Here is a 25,629-nt window from a genome sequence, read left to right on the forward strand (position 1 = left end):
AACACTATTTACTGGTAAAAGGACCATTCAAGAAGAGGATATTACAATCATTAATATTTATGCCCCTAATATAGGAGCATCCAGATACCTACAACAAACACTAACAGACACAAAAGCAGAAATTGATGGGAATACAATCATAGTGGGAGACTTTAACACCCCACTCACATCAATGGACAGATCGTCTAGACAGAAAATCAGTAAGGCAATAGAGATCCTAAAAGACACAATAGAAAAATTAGACTTAACTGACATTTTTAGGACATTACATCCCAAATAATCAGAATATATATTCTTCTCAAGTGCACATGGAACATTCTCAAGAATTGATCATAAACTGCGGCACAAACCTAACCTCAAAAAATTTAAGAGTATAGACATTTTTTCAAGTACCTTCTCTGGCCACAGTTGCATGAAACTAGAAATCAACCACAGGAGAAGAAGAGAAAAAAACTTACTATGTGGATACTAAACAACATGCTGGCAAAAAAAAAAAAAAAAAAAAAAGTCAATAAGGAAATCAAGAATGAAATTAAAAAATACCTTGAGACAAATGATAATGAAGACACAACCACTCCATATCTATGGGATGCCACAAAAGTGGTGCTCAGAGGGAACTCATAGCAATACCAACCTTCCTCAAAAAAAAGAAAAACCTCAAATTGACAACTTAATCCACCACCTAAATGAATTAGAAAAAGAATAACAAACAAAACCTAAAGTCTACTTCTTACTTTTTATTGTTGATTTTAACTGATGGAACAATTTGTGAAATAGGTCAAATTACCTGTATGTCAATATAAATACATCTGTTTGTACAGAGCAAGAGAACACTTTGAGTTTAGCATAGCTTCAGCGTATCAACCATTATTTCTTAATGCCAGAATATGTCATGTTTTAGATACCATGTCTTTATAAACCTAGGTATTTGCAAAAACTAATAACATTATAATAGCTTTTTTTCCAAATATATTAAAATACATATTTATACATATACATATATAAAACATAAGCCATCTTGAGGATAGTGCATTTTAATATGTTTGGATATATTAAATTGGATTAATTGAATTAAATTGGATAAATTAAATTCATATCAGTTAATTTTGATAATTCATTGACAAGATTTTTTTAAATATTTTTGTTTCCAGAAAAATATATATTGTATCTGAATATAAAACATGTTTATTAAAATACAAAATAAAATTGTTCATACTTATGTATTATTTTGATGTGTGAGAACATATATAGAGTAATTTTCCTCATAATTTTCATAAACAATCAATAAACATGATATTTTATATTTCAGCCTTCTATGATCAACAGGTGTTTTAAATTCTTTACACTGCCTGCTTAAAATAATTGTAGTCAGTACAGAAAAATCAGAACCATTTCCAATGCTTAAGTAAAAAAAAGTATATAGTATTATTTGAGTCATATCAAACATTAGTAGACATTACTTTTTGCCTATCCCACATTCATTCCCTCAATAGAATCACTTTCCTGGTGTCATCCTGGTCTCAGGGGTAGCTATTCTACCTTCCATTTTAGGAATGGTCCCAACTAGTCTGGTTTCAACGATTAGGGAAATGTGATCCAATTTAGGTCAATGAATTATAAGCTTTCAATAAAATAACAAAATATTGTAGGGTAATACATTTTCCCAAGATTCCTATAGTAGAGATAATACTTGTCATAAACTTTTTGACTTTAAAATCAGATTACAGTGAGATTTAAATTAATAGTTAAGTAATATCTCCATCTGGGAATTCACCTGAATTATAGTAATTAATTTTCTTGAAATTCAATAAACACTTCAACAATCAGTTAATTCTTGATAATTCATTGCTTTTTTTGGTGAGCCATAGTTGACCAAAATTCAAAAAAAAAAAAAAAACACCCATTGAATATAATGATGTAGGAGTAACAAACGTAAACGTTATTATGACTGTTTTCTAAAATATTTATTTGTTTAATGCAAACATGGGAAATGCCAACTAAAAGGTAATAAGGTTTTGCAAGCTATAGGTAATCAGCTTGGGCCAAATTTTCCCTTCTTATCACTGGTGATCTCTCAACTTTGATCCAGTTATAGACTGTGAAATCAGTGATATATTCAGATACAGGCCTAGTTGAGTTTGAAGATTTAGGAAAGCAATGAAAATGGTAATAAACTCCAAGTGAGGCTGAACACTACCATACTGGCAATATAGAGAAATTGAAAGGGTGATGATCATCAACATTCCTATAAGGTTAAATATACACATATATATAATTATATGTTAAATATTTACATTTTAAAATACTTATATGTGTATATGTATATTTACATAAGTTTTCATAAAGAAGTTAAATATCACACACAGTCCCATAACATAATTTGAGCTCACATCTACACAGCCCTCAATGTTCTGGCCAATTTCAGGTCAAAGCAATGACAATAAACAAACTGACTCATTTACTACACCATCTTCTGCCTACTAAAATAATTTCTGATTTTAGAAGATATAATGAGTCACTAGATTTCAGCTTTATTCTCAAGAGGGACTTTTGTCCATAAAAATTGCCTTAGAGATTTGAATTTTTTTATTGGATGGACAAATGGCTTTGATGGTGATAGACAATATTGTTGAGTGTCTTTGAATGCTCTATAATTGCCTCTGTGCTACAAATATTGCTTGATATTTCTGTTTTAAATAAAAATATAACATGTTTAGTATGTATGTTAGTGTTTTCATAGGCTCTCTAGATAACATTAAATATTTAAACAGGAAAAAGGAATAAAGAAATGCGTAATTATAAATTAAGACAACAAAGGATAATTCAGGGATGAAATAGATAAGCTTAGGTACAGAATTCTGACAGGGAAGAGTAAATGGAAAGGTTAATAGCTGACATGAGACAGTGGGCACAGAAAAACAGCCAATGTGATACTACTTTGCTCTTTTTATTGTTAACAGAAGATGACAATCTTTTCAGTGTACAAGTGACAATTTAATAGGCTGAGATAAAAAATAAATGTAAAATAATAATAGAGGAAAGCTCTTCCAATAGCTCTGCTTCATTTTATGTAATTTTTTCAACAGCAATAAAATCAATATTGCCCGTAGACCTGGCAATAAGCAGAGAAGGAGGGATTAAAAAAGTCTGATTACCATCGGAGTTCCTGTGTTGACCTAGTGGTTAATGAATACGACTAGGAACCATGAGGTTGTGGATTCTATCCCTGACCTCGCTCAGTGGGCTAAGGATGGGGTGTTGCCGTGAGCTGTGGTGTAGGTTGCAGATGTGGCTTGGATCCTGCGTCGCTGTGGCTGTGGTGCAGGCTGGCGGCTGCAGCTCCGATTAGACCCCTAACCTGGGAACCTCCATATGTCGCAGGAGTGGTCATAAAAAAGGCGAAAAAAAAAAAATCTGATTATCATATTTGCTTTTCTATAGGGACTAAAAGGAAAGTGGGTCATATTTGTATAAATACAATGCTTAAAGAAAAGTTTGAATAATAGTTTAAACTCTGTATGAGTTTATATTTCTCATTTCTCAATAATATCTCTACTTTCCAATGATCCCTGATGTCAAATGTTATTCAGCAAATTTTTGAGTAACATAGATGGCAATATTGCCTGGTAGATGGCATAGAGGAAATAATCTCTGCCCATGGGACTTGGATCTGAGAGAACTGAATGTCTGGTGAAAAGGCATTTTCATTTGGAATGTATCATATCTTCCTATGTTGCAGGTCTTTGAATGAGAATTTCTTCTGTTTTCATTTCTTTCTCACTTCTATTCATTTCTCCAAATCTAAAATATTACTTCTTTTAGAAGAGTTTTCTAATCATATAAAATTAAGTTTAGTGTGCACAATTATATATCCTTAGAATATTTGATACCCTATTGCAGTGTTAATTGCATTTAATTGAAGTTAAACTGACCATCTTAATCATATTTATATTTATTTGGATGGTCTACCCCAGGGCCTAAAAAAATTGCTTGCCACTTTTTAATTTTGAAGCTGGATAAACATTGTGTTTTAATTAAGTAAATATGCTCTCTTGTTTATTCTAAAAATAAGAGTAAGGGCTATTTCTGAGTGAGGCAAAAACAACCAGACTATTTAGTTTGAAAACCCAATCAACACTATTTCTAAAATTAAAGAATTTGCCATTTCTTTCCATTTCTGTCTTTATTTATAATATTGGCTAATATTAAGTGAAATGAGTTAATATATAGTCACATTATCAGACATGCATTCAGAATATGGAGACTTACACTGATAAAATATTATTATATTAGAACATAATTAGTAAAATTGTTTCTGTTTTGATTACATGTAACACATGCAAACTAACTTTAAAAGTCTATATAACATTCAAATAAATTAATTAATTGAATGGACTGAGATTAAAATATATGATAAAATTCCTAACTTTATAAACTGTATTTACATGATCATAGCAAGTTTCTTTATTTATCTGAGCTTCTACTGAATTTTTAAAAATTCAATTTTAATTCTATTCTATCAAAAGATACTATTTTGTAAATCCAACTTTATTGAGGAATAATTGACAAAAAATGTTTATTTCATTGTACAATATGATAATGTAATGCACCTATACTTGTGAATTTATTATGCCAATCAAGTTAATTAACATATCCATCATATCAGAGTCACTTGTGTGTCTGTGTGTAGTGAGAATACTTAATATCTACTCTCTTTGTACATTTCATGTATATAATACAGGGTTATTAACTATGCTGTACATTGGATTCTAGAACTTATTCATTTACTAATGAAAATGTGTAGCCTTTGACCAATACCTCCCCATTACCCTATCTTCCATCCCCTTGCAACCATCATTCTACTCTGTTTCTTTGAGTTCAACTTCTTTAGATTTCACACTTGAGAATGTTCACTATTTGTCTTTCTCTGTCTCGCTTATCACACTTAGCATAATGCCTTGTGTATTTATTCATGTTTCCATGTCGTCATAAGTGCCAGGGTTTCATTTTTATGGTTGAATAATATTTCATTACAGATATTTATACAGTGTTTATAGTATTTACTTTATCCATTAACTCATTAATGGACAATTAGGTTGTTTCCCATATCGTGGCTGTTGTAAAATTAATGCTAAAATGAACACAGAATGGCAGTTATCTCTTTGAGATACTTATTTCTTAGAATGCATACTCAGAAGTGGGATTGTTGGATCATATGGTAGTTTTATTAATTTTCTGATGAAACTCAATACTCTTGTCTATAACAGCTATGCCAATTAAGATTCCCACCAACAGTGAACAAGTATTTCCTTTTCTCCTCATCCTCCTCACCAACACCTCTCACCACTTGTCTCTTGACAATAGCCATCTTACAGTTCATTGTGGTTTTGATTGCATTTTCCTGAATATTAATGATGTTGAGCACCTTTTCACGTACCTGTTGGCTAGTTATATGTCTTATTTGGAAAAAAATATTTATTTAGGTCCTGTGCCAATTTTTTAAATTCAGTTACTTGTATTTTTGCTATCCTTATACAGTTTAGCTATTAACCGCTTATCAGCTATATGACTTGATAAATATGTAGAGAGAGGTTAGGGTATTTGCAATGTATATATATATATATGAAGAGAGACTAGGATATTTGTGAGAAAGTAAATTTTGAATGCTTTCTGTTTTTTACTTACGACAATACTTTTTTGCCAATAATTCACTGATGCTGCAACAAATTATCAATAAGATGGAGAAGAAGCAAATGAAGACATGTTGACATTTCCGCTTTTATCTATACTGTCTTTGATTGAATAGCTATACTATGAATTGACTCTAAACAGTAATCTTAAAATAATCTAGTAGTTGTTTTTCTTTTTTGTTAGAATATTTATAAATGTATCACTACATATGGAAAATTTAAATGTTCTCCAGTAAATAAAAAACTTATATATGCAACATACTATCAAAAAAGTCACTAATGAGTCTGTATGTGAAATTTCTTTTTCCTGCATTGAATATGCAATGAATAATTTATTTTGAAAGTAATTACTTATAAAACCATTTTGTAAATAAATTCCATAAATTTCATTAACCTTATTTACTACAATAAAAGGCTTTTGAGCTACAATCTTTATTTGTTTAATATAAAACTCCATCTTCTTCTGCAATAGTTTAGGGCAGATTACATATAAATAATATGAAAATATTCATTTATACATGAAATTTGTTCAAATATTAGTACAGTAACATAGATTAGAAGCATTTATTCATATGTCTCAATTTTTAGAATAATTTTACTCCTTGTATATTATTTTAAAAATCACATCTTACTAAACTAATGGCCACATTACAACCCAATGAAAGGTATCCTTGAAATATGCCTTTTGACCAAAGTCATGATTATGTACTAACTGAATGGAAGACAGACAGGATAAAATGCTGATTATTCAGACTATGTGTTAACTAAAGTTAAATCTTCAACTCTAAGATATACATTAACATAGTCAAACATGGAAACACATTTAACAGTTTACAGTGATGTGAAGTAATATGGCTAATTTAAATTATATTGGTTTTCAAACAGATAACCCCCTATGGGTTCACAAAAGGATTTGAAACAACTTTAGTATTAATGATGGTAAGGTTATTTTTCCACTGAATCTCTAAATGAAGTGAAGTAACTCCAAACCAGATTTCTTTCTTCCTTCCCCAAGAGTCTCCCTAATTTTTCACTGGCTCTAGATTAAAGAAATGTTTTGACTCTCTTTCATTTCCTAACAAAGCTGGTGCCTGATAAATGTTTGCAGGGTCTTATGCTCTGGGGAACTTAGATCTGTATATATTAATCACAATGTGGATAGTTTTTTCCCTTTTTTTTTGTTGTTGTTCTACTTTCTATCATCAAAAGCTGAGCTGATATATGGATATAGGAAGAATAAACAACCTGAGACCCATGCAATTTATATAACAGGAGCTTGAATTTTGGTTTTCAGTTTGTCCTCCTTATCTTTGTATTTTGAAGAAACTTTAAATCTTTCTCTTCCCTTTTTTGTCATTGTCACCATCTTTTACAGTTTCCTGGGCAGATCTCCCACCATTCTGTCCAGATCGTAAAAAACAAACAAACAAAAACAAAAACAAAAAAATCTTCCTATTATAAATGGCTTTTAACACATCCTCTCTCTATTCTGCTTTTCATAGCATTCTAACCTTGCTTTGATTCCTTTTCTTTCCCTTCTCTCTTTTTTTTTTTTTCTGTCCTTTTGGAGTTCATCCCAAATATCTCCTTGCATTGACACCAGATTATTCAGTAAGCAGTTCATATTGATCTGGCTACTGTTTGGAAAGCAGATTTCATTTTAAGTAGAGAAATAGGAATGTCTGAAGAAAGACACCTTTTATAGAACAAAACAGTAGGCTGCTGCTTCCAGATCTTTCTTCCAGTTTGGACTAGAAAGCTATCTTCTCATATCCTGACAGTTGCAATTTTACCTATAAGATTTTTTTAAGACACAAAAAAAGGTATTGCTAAAAATCAAACTTTTCTGCATTTAATTTTCAAGTAATTTTCTTTGAGAAATCTATTTCTTATATAAGAAATTCTATAATAAGGAAAATACAGAGAAAAAGAGGAGTCAAGACAGGGACTGTTATCAAATCAAATGGGGGTGAAAATATATTCCTTCAGAAGCATTTCCTTATTCTCTTTAATTGAGCCCCTACTTGTTTCTCTGTGGTCTTCTGTTGTTGTCTGATAGCTTTCATCCTAACTGTTTTGTTTCTCCCCTTTCTCATTTACAGTGTCAACTTACATTTAGGGCAGTGAGAGTTAACTTGCTCACTGTGACATTGCAATCAATTAATCAACTTTAATGCTTCTCTGTGCCTTGCTATTGGCTGGGTTATAATTGAGCCATGGGGCAAAAGCCATTTCCAGCCCCAGTCTGTCAGCTAGTTCAGCAGTTCATTTAATAGTTTGATAAGATAACCTTTTTCACAGCAACATCTAATCAAAAGCACCAAGTTTAACATACAATGGAATTATTCAGAAATTCATGTCTGGGATCCATTTAGATCAGACCAAAATGGTCAGAGAATTATTCTCCAGGGATTGGGAAAAGAATTGTAGTATGTAGTCCTCTGACCTTTAGGCTCTGGGTCAAGGTACTGATAAAGAGTAGAGACTATGAGACAGCTGAGAACCTAGAATACAGATATAGAATTTTTCTGTAATCTTAAATTTTATTAAATAAATCTAAATTTACTAAGTCATAAACATTTAAACTTTTTTTAATTAAAGAACTATATTTTGGAAGAAATTTTATCTTTTTTTCTGTATTTATAATATTTAATATCTAATGAATCTTTATCCTGATTTTTCTCTTTATGTAATCAAAATGTCACATTTGAGAAAATGCTTATTTTCTTGAAATAGAAAGAGATAGTGTGACTCTTTACTACAATGTTTAATTTGACTTATTGGGCAGGAGTTCACTTATGCTAGGAGTATACCTACAATAACAATTCATCATACAGATAGCTTTTGCTAGGTTAAATCCATTCCAAGCTATAGCAGAACAAAGCATGATGTTATGTATATTTTCAAAATCTAAGCACATACTTCCCTTACAGAAAAGATTCCTCGCTTTATAGAATATAAATTCTGCTTGTTTTGACAAACTTATGACTTATTTGGAAAAATGTATTTCATTGTTATTGTTCACTTGACATTCCTCTTTCCTCTAGGGAAACTATACGTTTTACTTATGTTTTATGTGTAACCAGAAGTCCACACTTCAGTGTACTCTTTTCCTACCTGACGAAGCCTAGGTGAGAAAGAGAAGTCATCATGGCCAGGGTACTCATTGTTCAGATTTTCCTTTAAGAAGGTTTGTTGTCTCTGCTGCCAGAGATGCTGTTGGCAGATAAGCTTCAACTGGCAGCACCTTTAGGGATGACTTCGGCTTCAGAGAACCTCTTCACCTAAGGTCTTGCCCTTCGAGGGGGAGCTGACAACAAATAATTGATGGAAGAGAAAATGAAAATGCCAGGTCATTTTACCACTTTAATAAGTTGTTTTAGCTTGAACTTGTGCATGAAGTTGGTTGAAGATTATCATCAGGTCAGCATCAGAATACAACTTCTGCTCTTGCCAGATGCTACCTCCTGCCTCTCCCTTCCAAGAGTATTTTCAATCTCAGTCCTTTTTAGTATCCTTCCCTGAAAACCCAACTTGTGATACATGGTAAGATTTTTTTTTATGTTAATTTGACAGTATCAATCCCTGAACTCTATATATTATTCAAGACCATCTATGATGCAAATATAACTAATAGAATATGATCATATTCGTAAAATGAACATTTCTTTATTTAGCCTACTGAATGCTCACAGAGGGAAGATGCTTAGAATGGAATTAAAATGTTCTTATATTATTGAGTACTCCTTATTGTCTATACTATATTCTAAGTTTTCAATTTGTATTAAGTATTTCATATAATCCTCAAAGAGTTGAGAGAGGAGACATATGGCCTTTAAAGTAACTTGAACTCATTATATTGGTACCAGAAATGACCAGAACCTAGATTTTGAAACCAGGTAATCTGATCTCAGAGTTTCTATTCCAAGACCTATTTTCAGTTGGTACTAAGTATTTCATGTAATCTTCAAAGAGTTGAGGGAAGAGACTCATGACATTTGATGTAACTCAAACAGGTTATATGGTTACCAGATAGTAACAGACTTTAGATTTTTGAATCCAGATAATCTGGTCTCAGAATTTCTATTCCTGTATTACCATTGAGAGTGTTTAATTCAGTGGTTATCATATATGAGCATAAACTTGCATCAAACAGATATGGAAAATTTGTTAAGGCACAGATTGCTTGGCCCCACTCCAAGATTTTCAGTCAAGCAATTTGGCCAGAGAATTTGTATGTCCATCAAATTCTCAGGTGATAGTGCTGTTTCTGATCTAGGAGCACATTTTCAGAAGCACTGGTTTAAATAATACACACAATTTATCCTCTCAATTTACCTAGAGATGGTATAGATAAATCAATTTTGTATGGATCTAGACTAATTATTTATATGACCATTGGCAAAATGTAGTAAATGGATATGCTACCCTATGGCTTTAACTACTTATTATATTACAGCTGATTTTGTTTGTATGTGAACAATGGGGTTTAACATGAACTAACAATTAATGCATTTTGATTTTTTTTAACAATCTAGTTTTATGATAAAATTCTAAAATGTGGCTAGGGGGTAGAAAATTTGTAATGGTGAAGTTCTTTCTTTCTTAACTCTACACAATATTTTATTATTTAAGATTTTTTACCAAGCGTATTAATTTTATTATTGAGGAAGAAGCTAAATAATGAGGAGAAGAAGCAGAAAGGAGAAAACAAAAGAGCAGCTAGACCATCTTACTTTGATTAAATATACAGTCCATTCTTCCATAATATGATATATGCAATTTTTAAATTGCCTCACTATGCAAAATTTCACAATAAATACCACAAGAATTATGGAAATATGGGGAAATATAACTCAGCAATTTCCTCAGTGACACACTTCTAAAAAAGATGGAAATCAAATAAAAATGGCAGTACCGTGTTAGATGTTATAAATGCATAAATACTACCGTAAATGTCAGTTTATTTTGAAAAAGACTTGTCATTTGCTTCTAGGATAGGTGTCAGCATCAGGCAGTTTGTCAAGTGTCAGAAGGGGCATTATCGGAAATTGGATGTAAAGTTAAAACGTCAAATGTGAGTGGGCATGGCTCATTGTTTTCCTCACCTTGGCGCCAAACACGGAGTTACTGATCAAGCCAGTCTTAATTCTGAGATGTTTTCCTTCCTGCAAGATGTAGATGCTTTAAGGGATACGTACATTTCCAAAAGATCCTTCTTTATTCAAAATTGAAAAGTTCATCTAATGTATAATATTCTAGTTCAAGTAGTTTCTGTATCATGGCTGGAAAAATGTTTTCCCTTAAATTTCTCATATGCACTTGGCTTGGTCCAATAGCTGAAGACTTTAGAAATTAAAGCAATGTTTGAAATCACTAAATCAGCCACCAAAGCATGGAAATGTTGCCATTTCTACAAGGTATGGTAATAGCATCTTCACATACAAACAGTGCTTCCTATCATGCAATTCAATACTTTTTGAATTTTTGCTGTTTGTTCTTCAATGTATGTGCTCAACGAGTTTTCCTATTCTTTTCCTTAGAACTATATTTTATAACTTATCAGCACTTGAAGTTTTTCTTTTATTTTTGTGTCATTGTTTATGATGTTCTACAATATAGATTCCTTTATAGCTGAAGAGATACCAAATATTCTATAGTTACTTTCAAATCACCTTATTTCCATTTCTTGATAGATAAAGATTTCCTTTTTTATCTACTGCTTGGTGTTTTGGTACAAGAAGGATTATAAGTGTTTTGAATGCTGAAATATATTATATATATAATACATATTCTCACAAACGTGAGAATATGGCAAAATGCAACCTAGTAGAATAACACATAGTGAACCAGGGTAAGTTGGGTAAATTAGCTGGTAGATGTTTAAGGTCTGTGCATGCGTATATTTTGTGTATTTCCACAAGGCACAATTCAGCTGGATGTGTTTATCCATGTTCACTTCATATGTCACAGGAACAAAATTATGCATAAGCAAACATAAAATTTCCATTATATTCAAATTGTTCACTAATATATCAATTGCAAGGAATGGAATTGTTTTCTTTTTTATTTTTCAAAATAAGCATTAGAGTGGAACTGACTATATATGCTGATGAGTGTACATGCTTATAATATAGAAAATCATAGAAATGATTTCTATTGGTATAATAGATATTAAAAGCATGCCTTGGACTGTACCATTTATTTTATTTTTTTTTATACTTAAGTTTATTGCTTGGATGCCAGAGAATTTATTTTCCAGGAAAATCACTCCAAATTAAAGATTTGGAATTTTTTCTTCTTTTTTTGTGTATTTTTTTTTCCTGAATAATTTACACCTTTGGTACTCAGCAAGTATGATTATCAATTGAAGGAATTTTGCTGACATGATTTAACAAATTTATTCATTGGCATGGTTCTTATGTCTAATTTCATATTCAGTATTTTAGTATAAAAATAGTGTGCTTTGTTTCATGTGCTTCCATGATTTTATAGATTATTAGAGCTGACAGTTTTCTTAGAGACTAGTGTTTCATTATGCCATGTTATGGATGAGAAAACTGAGATGCAGAGAGATAAAGTCCTCCCTTCATTCACAGGATTACTCAGAGATAGAGTAGGACTGTAATACAGACCTCGTATTCGTATTGCTATGTTTTTTTTTTTATGTTTGTTTGTTTTGTTTTTTGGCCTCACCCAAAATATATAGAAGTTCCTGGGCCAGGGATTGAACCCACACTACAGCAGTGACCCGGCCACTGCCCTGACAACACCGGATCCTTAATCCACTGCACCATAAGAAAACTATTATAATTGTTTATATTAAATACATAGTTTTTTCCCCTTGTTGCAAGTTTTACTCTTTAATCACCATATATGTGCACCAAGATAAAATAACAAAATTTCTGGGATTCTGGAGCAAAGAAAATCCTTTCTCGAACTCACTGTCAATTTATCCAAGATGGCTTAACATAAAATCAATCCATTTTCAAGAACTTGTCCCTGACCCAGCCATGCTTGGCAGACAAGGAAAGGTATTTCTGAACACTGGAGTGTAATGTGCAAAAATGTGCAAAAAAGTCATTTTTGGATTTAATACAAAAAACACAGCAGCACTGGAACAGCTGGGCATAACTGAAAACATCTTATGGATTTTTACATTTCTCCCTTCTTTCCTTCTCTGGACACATTTCGCAAAAAGATCTCCTTTACTTGTAAAACACACACACATTCAAGTGTTTTCCACTCTTTACAAAAGGTGTAAATAGGCTATTCTTTTTCGAGTAGAAAAGATTGAGACAAATGGGAGCCCTGTCTGTTTGCAAAGATGTGGCTATTTAATCCCTCTGAGGATTTTGTTTGTAGATGACCTAACCACTCTAGGATTATTGTAAAGATTAAGTAAAATAGTATATTATAAATGACTGTCACACAGTAGGCTCTTAAATACCATAGATATTATCATTACTTGTACTGCAAATGAATCACCACACTTTCTGGTTAAGAGCATGGCTCCAGGGGCCGACTGCCCGAGTTTATATCTAGATAGCTGCTTACCAGATAAGCATATTTTGTCAAGTTCCTTAAACTTGTTGAACATCAATTATCTTATCTATAAAATAAGAGCAATAATACTAGCATTTATCCTATCAGGTTGTTGTAAGAATTAAATGAAGTAACATAAAGCATTTAAAACTGTTATTATTACACTCTCCACCTACCAACCACAAAAATTTCTTAAGTGACTTCGTATGTTTTTTCTCAATGGCACAAAAAGCATATGTAATCAGGCTTTAGGTACCTAAGGCTAGGTACTGTTATGGGAGATAGATTATAATGAGAACATGATAAAAACAAGCTGTGGTTTTCAACTGGTTTCAATGCCGTTTCTTCTATTTTGTAGTTCAATCCTGATCTTATTTTATGACAGAGTGTAATTTTTTGAAGTACTATAAATAAACCCTAGAGTTCTTCTATGCAAAATCTTGACTGTGTAATTTATAAATGCATTACATGCCTCACTGACCAAATATACCTCATACAAACAATCACATTCAAGCACCTGGAGAAGTCTCGAAAAAAAGAAAATTGAAGCATAAAGAGATACTGAAAGCTGCATGGTGAAATTGTGACGCATAAAGCTACACTTTCAGATAGGGAAGCAGCTTTATGTCTGCAGTTAAAACTTAATCTACTATTATAACTCAAACCCAAGGTCTAATAGGAGAGAGGAGGGCCTGTGTGGTGAGGGTGAGACTTTATTCATACGCAAATAGCAGATGGGAAATACAATGCAATTATAGAGAGAATTCCAGGCACAATAAATAAATGCACTCTCTTGTTAAATTTGCCTCGATGTGAAAGTAATATTTTAATATTCTACTCTCAGTTTTTCAAATTGATTTCTCCTACTTATCTTAGATTTTTTAAACAAACAGCTGCATTTTAAAAATAAGTTATTTCAGTTGTTGAGCAGTTAGTACTAACAGCTACCATATTAGAAACAATCAAAACAAAGTTAATGCAGGTGTATTGACATCTTAATGGTTCCTGTTAAGGTAACAGCTTCTAAAGAAAAGTAAAGGAGGTAAGATGGATGGCATAGGAAAATCTAATATAATAGGATAAAATTATAGTAAACGAATGCATTTTTGTGTTTTGAATTCAGGCGTGATAGCATAAAAATGTTTTAAAAACAAGGTAATTTTGAAAGTCATCAAGGAGAAGTGAGACATAATATTTTTTCTTTAAAATACCTGCAAAAAATAATATTAATATTATTGTGTATTAAAAGTCATATATGATAGTCAACATGCTACAAAGTTGTATGTAATTCTTCCTTTTAATACTCACATGATTTTGGTGGTAGGTTTTATTTTTATCCCAATGTTTAGTACTTAAGGAAATGAAAATACTTCAAGGAGTCAAGAACCCTGACCAAGATCAGAGCAAGTTACAGGAAATGAGGGGCAAAAATCTCAGCCTGTATGAATTACCCTTAAAGGACACTGACAGGGTCTAATTTTGTCCTCACAAAATTCCTATATTGAAATCCTAACCACCAAAGATGGTGGAATTAAGCAGTAGGGCCTTTAGGATGACCTCAAGTCAGGAGGGTGAAATTCTCATGAGATTAGTGTCTTATAAAATAGGGTCCAGAGAGATCTCTAGCCACTTATAACATGTGAAGACATAGCAAGAAGGCATGAGCAATACACCAGCAAGAAGGCCTTCTGTGTTGGAACCATGATCCTGGACTTCCAGCCTCCTGGACCTCCAGCCTCCAGAACTGTGAGAATTAAATTTCTATTGTTCACAAGCAACCCAGTCTATGGTATTTTTAATAGCCACTTAAGCAGACTAAGACAAACTCCAATTTAACCCATCTGAATTTTTCTTTTGTAGTTATTTTTAGTTCAGTTGTGCCAGAGAATATTTCCAAGTCCAAACCTATAGAGAAGCCAATTTATAAGCTAATTTTAGCATTATTTTCCTTTCCTTTTCATATAATCTTTAAAGTGGATGTAAACTTCCAGTCCCAACCACTAGTTATAACAATTACCATAAGTCGGTTGATGTACTTCTAAGTATGTGCAGTAGATGACCTACTTAAAGCAAGATTTATGAATTTGCACAGATTCCTCCTCAATAATCAACCCAACCTAATCATCACTTAAGTTTTTCAAAAGATTCTAGGACTTGAGTTATGAAATTCCCTTTCTGATCAAAATCATGCGTAATTTCATTTTTCTCACCTCCAAATCCCATCTAGCAGGCTATTTTCACTTTATATCCTTATTTTCTCAGGTGATAAGAAATCTTCTGATTTCTCTTGCCTTTTTATTAACTCCAAATGACATAAATTACATTTTGGTTATGCTCTGCTTATATTATATTGGGTGTGAAAGAGGACTTTGTAGACAGAATGCCTGGGTTTTGAATCTAGCTCTAAAATATATGTGAGCATTTACATGATTTTTGAAACTCAATTCCTTCATCTTTGAAAATGGATTAATAACAATAATTATCATATAAATCTGGTGAAAGCAACATGAGATAATCCAAGTAAAATTTATTGGCTAGCAAATAATCATATCAATCAGCATTAATATATAGAATACCTTTACCATGTTTAACCTTTGCTAAATTTTTCTCTGTTCTCCTCCTCAGAAATCACTATAGAATTTGACAGTTAATATTTTAATCCTTAACTATTTTCCCCAATATCTGCCCATCCTCTAGTTTTCTCCCACTTCATAAATATATTCGGGCCTTTAGAACTCTTTCTCCTACTCAATGGAACTCTAGTGACCTAAGTATGTTACAGTTTTACCAAAAGAGTTGGACTGTCAAGGCAGAATCATACAAATCATATAGTTTGATATTGGGCAGGTAATACCCAATATCAAAATATATCAATAATGTAAAAAAATTAGATGCAGATTTTCCTCCTGTAGAGGTACCTGTCAGCTACAGCTTCTAGATTGGTTTCGGAACAACAGAAGAGTTCTGAATAAAGTGTGCAAAAGTAAAATAGACCCCCTCCTTATCCAAAATTTCAGTTTCCATGATTTCAGTTACCAGTGGAAAGCCACACTCTGAAAATATTAAATGAAAAATTGCAGAAATAAATAATTCATAAATTTTAAGTTGTGACCCATTTTGAGTGGTGTGATGAAATTCTGTGCCATCTAGCTCTTTCCCACCTAGGATATGAATCATTCCTTGGTCCAGTGTATCCATTATGTACACGTGCTGCCCACTCTTAGCTAATAGGTAGCTGTGGTTATTGATTGATTTTGGTAGTATTGCAGTGCTTGTCTTCACGTATTGCATTCAGTTATTGCTGTTAATTCCCCCTTTCTAATTTATAAATTATACTTTATAATAGGTATGTGTATGTATAGGAAATAATGTGGTATGCATAGGGTTTGGTACTATCTGCAGTTTCAGGCATTTGCTGAGGTTCTTGGAATGTATTTCCCCCTATCCAGAAGATAAGGGGGGTTACTATATAGTTTGCAAAGAAAGATGTTTTGGTTTTGTGCTCCCCAGTTTTCTACTCTTGAAGAAAATCCCTGTATAACATATTTCTTTTCCTCAATCAGCCAACCCCATAAATTCATAATTTTATTACTAGGTAATCTAGATGGATCAAATATATACTAATAAAAAGTATTTTTTTAGAAGGGCATTAGGTAGACTTCGAGTAGTAATAGAGTTAGCATATTTACCATGAGGTCTGATTGAGGCTATTCATTCCTTTCTTCCATGTTCTGGTCAATGGGGAAGGGGTGAGTCTGTAATATTAATCCATGCTGTGAACTTTCTTTTCCTTTTTAACATAATTCTTGAATTTGGCATTTCCCCCAAAGTCCATATCCATATCACTAAGAAATTACTAAGAAATTACTAGCTCAAATATTCCTAGAAATGCCCTTTAATGCACATCCATCTCAAATATCCTCAAGATCAAAATTATGTTATTTTTAATTAAATGCATTTTCACATATTCTCAATTAGTTTTGAATACATCAATGTACTCTCAGTCATTCAACCTTGCCAGACATCTAAATCTTCAAATGTGTCATGAGCTAGCCCTCACTTACATTTTCTCTTTCTTTCTGTCTCTCTTTCTGTCTCTCTTTCTTTCTTTCTTTCTTTCTCTTTCTTTCTTTCTTTTTCTTTCTTTCTTTCTTTCTTTCTTTCTTTCTTTCTTTCTTTCTTTCTTTCTTTCTTTCTTTCTTTCTTTCTTTCTTTCCTTCTTTCTTTCCTTCCTTCCTCTTTCTTTCTTTCTTTCTCTCTCTTTCTTTCTTCCTTTCTTTCTTTTTCTTTCCTTTTCTTAATATTTGCTTATATGTTATTTACTTGACAATAAAATTTTAAGCTATTTAAAATGTACAACATAGAATTAAATAATGCCATTTGCAGCAACATGTGTGCAACTAGAGATTATCATACTAAGTGAAGTAAGTCAGAAAGAGAAAAACAAATATTATATAATATCACTTATATGTGGAATCTAAAATGTGGAATAAATAAACCTATCTAGAGGATAGAAATGATTCACACACATGGAGAACAGCCTTGTGGTTGCCAAAGGGGAAGGAGAGGGAGTGGAATGGATGGGGAGTTTGGGGTTGGTAGATGTAAACTGTTATATTTTAAATGGATAAGCATTGAGGTCCTACTGTATAGCACAGGGAACTATATCCAATCACTTATGATAGAACATGATGAAAGATAATATGAGAAAAAGAATGTATATACACATATAACTAGGTCAGTTTGCTCTATAGCAGTAATTAATAGAACACTGTGAATCAACTACACTCTAATAAAAAATAAAGCATAAATTGTATAACATAATAATTTGGTATATGTATACATCGTGAAAGGGTATCCTCCATAATGTTAATTAGCAAACCCATCACTTTACATATTTATCTTTTTTTCCTTTTTGGTGAAACTATTTAAGTTCCACTCTCTTAGCAAATTTCAATTGCATAATAGAGTGATGCCCTATAGAGTCCCTATGTTATACATTATATCCTCAGGTATTATTCATCTTATAATTAAAAGTTTATACACCTTCACTGACCTCTCCCTATTTCCTAGCCTTTGTTTCTATGAGTTCAATTTCCATACTGTTTTCCATAGCGTTGTTGATTAAAAAATATGCACAACCTAAAAGCTGAGAGTAAAGTTTCATTTGGGGCAAAATAAGGACTATACACCAGGAGACAGCATTTCAGATAACTCTGAAAAACCACTCCAAAGAAGCAGGGGGGAATATCAGTATATATGTGATTTTGGTGAAGGGGGAGCTACATACATCCACATGCACATTTTTATAGAAGGTTGCTGCTAATCTCATGAAAGTTACTGCTAGTCATGAGGAGCAGACATCACCATGAAGGATCATGATGCTTTTCTAGATATGAGGAAACAAAAGAATTGGGCTCATAAAATTTCCTAATAATATCTATCTGAAGAATTGTTCTGCCAGTTTTCCCAGAGCACAGAGTGCCTCACTCCTGATTTCCACCCTGAGCTCTTTTTAGGGGATGTTGAGGATCTTCAGCCACTGCAGTGAGCTCATGATTCAATCTTCATTCGATCTCCACTTCACAGTGCCTACCAACATACATTCTCACCACCAACAGTGCCTAAGGGCTCCTTTGATTTGAATTCCCCTGATAATTACTGATGTTGAGTGATTCAGGTCCTTTATTTTTGTTTTTGTTTTTTATTTTTCTGTTAAGATGTATGAGTTCCTTGTATATTCTGGATATTAACCCCATATTGGATATATGGTTTTCAAATGTTTTCTCACATTGCAGAGCTTGTTCTTTCATTTGTTGATATTTTTCTTTGATGAGAAGGAGCTTGTTAGCTGGATTTAGCCCCACTTGTTTATGTTTGCTTTATTGCCTTTGATTTTAGTGTCAAAAAAAATCACTGGCAAGACTAATGTCAAACAGCTTCATATATGAAAGAGTGAAGTGGGGAACTCCTTGTACATTTTTCTAGGAGTTTTATGGTTTTAGGTCTTATGTTAATGTCTTTAATGCATTTTTTCTTTTTTCTTTCCAGGGTTACATTCACAGCATATGGAAATTGCCAGGCTAGGGGTCTATTTAGAACTACAGCTGCTGGCTTATGCCACAGCCACAGCAACGTGGGATACAACACACATCTGTGACCTACACCAGGTTTCATGCCAGATCCCTAGCCCCTTGAGTGAGGCCAGGGATTGAACCTGGATCCTCATGGATACTAGTCAGGTTCATTTACCCTGTACCACAATGGGAACTCCCTTTAATACATTTTGAGTTGATGTTTATTAAGGTGGAAAAGAAGGACCTGTTTATATTTTTTAAATATGACTATCCAGTTTCCCCAACATCATTCAATGGAGAAAGAGTGACGGAGAGACACAAAGAAAGAGAAGTTTTTATTTATTTATTTTTCTTTTTTAGGCTCCACCTGCAGCATATGGAAATTCTTGGGCCATGGTGGAATCGGAGCTGCAGCTGCTAGCTTATAACACAGCCACAGCAACATTGGATCTGAGCCACATCTGAGATTTACACTGTAACTTGCAGCAATACCAGATCCTTAATCCACTGAGCAAGGCCAGGGATCAAACCTGCATCCTCATAGAGACATCACTGGGTCCTTAAACTCCTGAGCCATGATGGAAATTTCTTATAGATTTTTCTAGGAGTTTTATGATTTTAGGTCTTATGTTCAAGGCTTTAATGCCTTTGAGTTGATATTTATGACAGTGGAAGAGAAGGATCTGGTTGTATTTTTTAAATATAATGATACAATTTTCCCAACATTATTTAAAGTAGGGACTGTCCTTTCCCCGTTGTGTTTTCTTGGCTGCTTTGTTGAAAATTAACTGACCATATATATCCAGATTTACTTCTGGGCTCTCAATTTTCTTTCATTGAATTCTGTGCCTATTTTTATGCCATTACCATACTGTTTTGACTGCTTTAGCTCTGTAATACAGTTTTAAATCAGAAATTTTGATGCCTCCAGCATTGTTCTTTCTCAAGATCACTTTGACTATTCAGATTAATTTGTGAATACATACATTTTAGAATTGTTTTTCTATTTCTGTGAAAAATACTACTGGAATTTTAATACGGATTGCATTAAACTTGTAGATCATTTTGGGTAGTGTAGACATTTCAACAGTATTAATTCATCCAATCCATGAACAGAGAATATCTTTCCATTTTTGTGTCTTCAATTACTTTCATCAGTGTCTTATAATTGTCAATGTATATATATCTCTCACCACCCCAGATAAATTTATTCCTAAGTATTTTAATCTTTTTGATCCTATTGTAAATGGGATTGTTTTCTCAATTCAGCTTTCTTTTTAAAATCCAACATTTGTTTTCTATTGAAGTGTAGTTGATTTATAATATTTCAGGTATATAGTAAAATAATTCATATATAATATTTATACATATATATACATATATACATTATTTTTAAAATTCTTTTCCATTATAGGTATTATAGATATTGAATATAATTCCCTGTCCTATATAATAGTACTTGTTGCTTATCCATTTTATATGTACTAAGGTGTATCAGTTAATCTTAAACTCCCAAATTATTCCCGCCTTCAATTTCTCTTTCTGAAATTTTGTTATTAGTATATAAAAACATGATTGATTTTTGGTATACTGATTTGTATCCTGCAACTTTATTGAATTTGCTTATCAGTTCTAACAGGTTTCTATGGGATATTTAGGTTTGATTTTTTTTCTGTTTATGCTTTTGTGTTACTTGCAAATGGAAAATTTTTATTTTGATGTGTTTTATTCCTTTTTCTTGCCTAATTGCTCTGGCTAGGACCTCCTGTACTATTGAATACAAGTAATGAGAGAGGGTACCCTTATCTTGCTCTTGATCTCAGTAGAAAAACTTTCAGCTTTTCACCATTGCATATGATATTAACTATGGGCATATCATAAATGACTTTTATTAAGTTGAGAATTGGTATCATGACTGGATATTGAATTTTATAAATTCTTTTCCTGCATATATTGAGATAGTTATAGGATTTTTATCTTATATTTTATTATTGTGATGTATCATTTTTATATTAGGATGTTTAGTCATTCTTACATAACTGGAATCAATCCCACTTGATCATGGCATATTATCCTTTTAATGTGATGTTGTATTGTGTAGTGTGTGTAATTTATTTTGCTAGTATTTTTGAAGATGCTTATATCAAATTTGATATCAGGCATTTCAGCTCGTAATTTTTTTTCTTATATTTATCTGCCTGGCTTTGATATTGAGATAATGCTGGTCTTATAAAATAAGTTTAGAAGTGTTTCCTCTTATTTTTTGGAAAATTTGAGAAGGGTAGACGTTAACTCCCCTATAAATATTTGGTGGAATTCACCAGTGAATATACCTCATTCTGGGGTTTTCTTTATTAAAATGCTTTTGAATAGTGCTTCAGTATATTTATTAGACTAAAATATATTTCTTTACTTCAGTCATTACCACAGCAGGCCCCCTCTGGATAGGCCCACATGTTTCCTCCACATTAAATGTTACAGAGCTTGTCTCTCTGATTCTCCTTCCACTTTCAACTCCATGGAGAATCCATATCACTGGTTCTTATATCTGCATTCTAAAGATCTGCCAAAATTTTGATGTTAAGCAAACATTTTTCTATGGAGACAGAAAATGGGGAAAAGCCAAGAAGAAAGTTCCATTTTTTTTTCCCTTGAAGTGTTCCAAATAAGAGATTTTCTATGGCGTTTATCCAGAGACTTGTAAAATTCCAATGCTGAATCTCATTTTTGGTCATTGGTGAAGAAGTGATCAGTGCTCCAACATGACACCATGCATTTTCCTCAGATTCACCCTGCTTCCCTTCTCCTTCATCCTCACTGTTTCCAGAATTAAAGTCTAGGATTTATTGCTTACCTCTGTTTCTATGGAGCTGGAAGAACATAGTGGTTAATAGTGGAGTCAGATCAAATTCACTCTGTTACTTCTTAATGGTATTTTTTTGGAAATCCCTTGCTCCATTAAAAATTAGTTTATTATTCTGTAAAATGAAGATAATATTAATGAATACTTTATTGAGTAAATCAATGCTGTTGAGGAGCCAGGGTCAACCTCCAAGCACCCGCACATTCTTTCCTCCAGCCCTACATACTCACAAATCATACAAATGATGACAGTTCAAAGAGAAAGGCAGTGCTTGAGGGGAGACTGGGGAGAGAAGAATTGAGGCCAGATCTCAACACTAGTGATCGGAGATAGCCAGCTGTAAAGAAGTGAAAAGGCATACTACAGAGAAAGACAATGAAGTGAACACTAAAAAAACACATAGCTACAAGAGATCATGAGATGAAAATTATATCTGACATGATTATTGATGGCTTCTACCTTATGCTTTATGGTCCCAGTAAAAATCAAATATTATTGCTCTGGTTTTCTATGCATCAACCCAGATTTTCCTTTTTCCAGAAGCAAATTTTATACTGTTTTATATTATTTGCAAACAAAGTTTAAATTGACATTATTTATTAATATTATTCAAACTTTTGCTTATCATATGCCTATGAATATCCCCTTGCATTTACACTCTCAGGACAATGTTTTGTGAAAGATTTTTCTTTTCATTTTAAGATAAAAACACAAACATATAAATATATAATAATTGATTATCACTAAGGTCTGTAAAGTCAAGGACTATGCATATTTAGCTGGAATTGACTTATCATTTCTATACTTGGCATATAATTGTGTTCAAGAGAATATTGATTTGATTGGATTGAATGGCATTTAAAATATGAATATTTGAAGAACTCAGAATGCATTTATTACAGAATTTGCTAAAAAAATATATCTTGCAAATACATGAGTAACAAAATATAGAAGAAATGCATTTATGAGACCCTACCATATATACATTTTTGATTATTTTGCCTTAAGCTTGATATTGACTTTAAAATATGAACAAATGTCAGAAAAATAATATTATAATCTTATATTAGCACTAAATAAAAACATGTTTCCCTCTTGCTTTCTGCAACTGATCAATAGTCTGAAAGGTTAACATGTACTTCTTTGCATAGTAACAAAAGGCAAAAGCACTGGCAAAGTTTCAAAATCAATACACATATTGAAGAACTGCTGAAACTCATAGCTACAACAAATAAAATTGAAGAAATGACATAAAAGCCAATTATTGCTACCAGGTAAAACAAGAAAACATGGGAAAGAACAAAATTTATTTTGATTTAGTGGCTTAAAAATCACTTTTCTTATGAGAACACATATTGCTACAAATTTTGGGTTATTTTTATTGTGGTACATATTTACTGTAATATAAAGTTCATCAATCATATGATTTTATTATACATGTCAATATCTAACTACCATTAAACAAAATGTTATCATCAGCACTTCTTTATATTAATTTACATTTTTTTACAAATATGTTTAAAATATCACTTTGTAGTTACTATATAAATAACTGTCCTATCTATTAATGGATTATTATTTTTCTTCAAATGTTTCTTCATATTCATTTACTAATGAATGCTAATTAATGCAAATTCCACAAGAACCTACCTCCTTTGCTGGTTTTACAGGTATCTCTACATAACTTTGTGTTTATGGGGAGTGTGTGCATGTGTGTTTATAATAAAGAAAACATTTCAGTTATGAACTTTTACCATTTTATAAGAAATTCTGAGCCAGTGAATTGAATCTCATGATTCCAAATTCTGCTAAACTATTCCCCAATTCAATTTCTTTAAATATCATCAGGCTCTTAAAAATTATAGTATTGTATAGCACAGGGAACTCTATTCAATAGCTTTTAACAAACTGTAATGTAAAAGAATATAAACAATTATATATATATACACACACATATATGTTACAGAATAACTTTGCTGTACACCTGAAATGTTATAAATCAACTAAGTATCAATTAAAAAATTATAGTATCAGAAAAAATAACTGGCCATTTATGAATGGAGAAACAAAACAGATTATAGAAAATTTATTTTCTAAAATTATGAAATATTTTTAATTTTAAAATTATAACCGTGAATTAGTTATAAATATGCTAACATGCATATGCTAACATGTGGATGAAATAGTCTGCAAAGAAGAAAAAACTAGAAAGGACAATTTAGGAAGTCTTTCTCATAGTAAGACATTGATACTTAACATGTTAAAAAACTGTTACTAAACTAGTGCATTAATGAATGAATAAATGCATTAATTCATGCATGCATGAATGAATACATGGATGAACAAAAGAAACACTCAGTTAAAAACCACAGAAATTGAGGTTAAATTGCAGTTTATTCCTTTTTTCAGTTGAGATATTTGATTTTGGAAAAGATAGGCATATATATATGACTCTGTTAATATAAGTGAAAGTATATTTTATATTTATGTATTAAATGCTAGGTGTGGATAGGATTCATTGCAGAAAAAGAAGAAAGGGCAATTTTTGTCAAAAGACTTGCCAGTCTAATCAAAGAGAAGTGGAAATGGTATTGGAGGAACCCATATAAACTGACTCCCCCCAAAGATCCAGATAAAAATGTAAAAATTAATATTATAAAAAACTTTTCCTTTCTTATAGAAGTTAGATAAGCAAATATGTTTTTTATTAATTAAAAAAGAGAAGAATGATAAAGGCTATTTAGTAATTCAGCACCAAACATAAAAATGGAGAAAAAAATTACCTTGATTTTTTAGCATGATAAGAATCCAAAGATGTGGCAATATCATTTTCATGTCTATGTTTATTATGTGGGGAAAGAACTTCCTTCAAAATCACTAACAGGGTTTTAGGTAAAGTGAGTTTCATTTTACATTAAGAAGATATAATAAACTTGTATGGAATTCTATTACCCCAGGGATGAAATCTCTGTACTGAATATACTATTGAAGAAAGATGATAGGGAAAGAAGCAATATAATTGCATGATAACATTATACACCAGCTGAAAAGAGAAGAACACATATAGTGCAGCCCAGATACAGATAAAAAGCTAATACAGGAAAACAAGAAGCTAAAATATGGGAACTGCAAAATATACAAGTTCTTCTGAAATTCTTATCCTGCAGTAGCATTACTTCTAATATGTTACTCATCTGTATTTGAGTAAGAATGAATCTACTTATACCATTTTAGAATAATTGGAAATAACAAGAATTCTGGAAAATAATCCTTAGATTGTTATGATAACTAGAATTAAAGAGTTAAGAAATATTGAATACAGTATAGATATAAAGAAATAGAAAATAAAAATGTTAAACCAAAAGGCTATAGTATATTTTTTACTTTCTTCAATATATAGTGAATTCCTGTATATTTGTGATCACTTAAAGTTTCACATAAATCTAGATCATCA

This window comes from Sus scrofa, chromosome 4, assembly GCF_000003025.6.
Source record: "Sus scrofa isolate TJ Tabasco breed Duroc chromosome 4, Sscrofa11.1, whole genome shotgun sequence".
Classification (NCBI taxonomy): domain Eukaryota; kingdom Metazoa; phylum Chordata; class Mammalia; order Artiodactyla; family Suidae; genus Sus; species Sus scrofa.